Source organism: Salvelinus sp. IW2-2015, linkage group LG23, assembly GCF_002910315.2.
Source record: "Salvelinus sp. IW2-2015 linkage group LG23, ASM291031v2, whole genome shotgun sequence".
In the NCBI taxonomy this organism is placed as follows: domain Eukaryota; kingdom Metazoa; phylum Chordata; class Actinopteri; order Salmoniformes; family Salmonidae; genus Salvelinus; species Salvelinus sp. IW2-2015.
In genome coordinates, this window is record NC_036863.1 from 15,931,151 (window position 1) to 15,932,777 (window position 1,627).

The 1,627-nt window shown below is 43.3% G+C and overlaps 1 long non-coding RNA gene across 1 annotated transcript; it reads right to left on the reverse strand.

Annotated features, from left to right (window-relative positions):
• Positions 1-624: 624 nt before the first annotated feature.
• LOC139022846 (uncharacterized) lies at positions 625-1,406 on the reverse strand. The gene is made up of 2 exons (XR_011473904.1): positions 1,192-1,406; positions 625-666 (listed from the first exon to the last, which is right to left on the reverse strand). It is a non-coding gene; the product is annotated as an uncharacterized lncRNA (long non-coding RNA).
• Positions 1,407-1,627: the final 221 nt, after the last annotated feature.

The following is a 1,627-nucleotide window of genomic DNA, read 5'->3' on the forward strand; positions in this document are numbered from 1 at the left end:
TGCAGTGCAATGGCGATTGCGTCGTCCATGGATCTGTTGGGCAGTAGGCAAATGGTGATGGTCGAGTATGTCGGGGAGGGAGGAGTTGATGTGGTCTTTGACTGGCCTCTTGAAGCACTTCATGATGATGGAAGTGAGTACTACGGGTTGGTAGTCATTCAGTTACTTTCCCTTTCTTGGGCACGGGATGATAGTGGACATCTTGATTCGCTCTCTCCTGCAGTCTCCTGCTGTATCGACCTCTGAATGCTCCAACTGACATCTACTGCTGAGGTGCTGACCTGTTGCACACTCTATAACCACCGTGATTATTATTTGACCCTGCTGGWCATCTATGAACGTTTGATGGTCATGTACTCTTATAATATCCACTAGGCACAGCCAGAAGAGGACTGCCCACCCCCGAGAGCCTGGTTCCTCTCTAGGTTTCTTCCTAGGTTCCTGCCTTTCTWGGGAGTTTTTCCTAGCCACCGTGCTTCTACATCTGCATAGCTTGCTCTTTAGGGTTTTTGAAAGATTAGTGGAATCTGTGTGGGTAGCTGGACAGGTAGGATGACTGACAGTGAAGGTGAACAGGTGGTCACGTGTCAGGTGACAGAAGAATGGATGAGACTGAGGCAGGAATTCCTTTAACCATAAAGTGGTATATTTACTGAGTAGTCTGTGCTGCATAACAAAGGAAACAAAATAACATGTATCCAATCAAATTCATAATCACAAAGATCAAATCACAACAATCATTCATTATTAACATAATTAGGGAATTCAACAATCCAGTTCATTAAGAAGTCAATAGTAATCACTCGTGAGTCATTTAGGCTCTTAACTATTTATCATGAAATAAATACAAACAGTGAATGGTCATTCAATCAATAATCTCCTTTAGTTTGATATCAAAGTCGATCAGTTAGCAAACAATGACGTTTCTCATTTCACCCTTTCAATTGTCTTCATGTGTACATGTAATTAATTTAATTACATATTAACCATATCGATTGCATAATTGGCCTATGAGGATCCGTATGGCCGCAATCATTTACAATTCACATTACACAATATGTTTGAAGCGTGCGCTCCAAGCCGCGCTCCGCAATAATAACTATAAACAATAACTGATGGCCCACTCTCCCGATCGCAACAGATAGTTCAGATGAAAGGTAACAGAGTCTAACACGTGACACGTGGACTTACGTGGATTCATGGACGCACAGAACTTCTCGAGCAGACGGAGTTAAGGAAGAGAAAGCAGCGAGATCAGGCGATGGCGTTTTCCTCCTTTTATGTGGATGAGATCTGTCGGTCATTGCCACCTGACCTAATTAAAGCGCCCCTGGCCCAGCTGAGTAAGTGGCCATGAATTAAAGGATTATTCCACCAACTCCATGGGCCTTTTCTACAGTTTTAGACTGTGTTTCTGTATAAGTACTTTGTGACATCTGCTTATAAATACATTTGATTGATTGAAGCAGGAGTGGATAATGGCATGAGCTAGAGAGAGATTGAAAATGTCACAAAACTCATCAGCTTCCTGATCTGCACATGCTCTGAGGGCGCGGCTATGAATGCTGTCTGGGCCGGCAGCCTTGCGAGGATTAACACGTTTGAATGACTTGCATACGTCCTACAT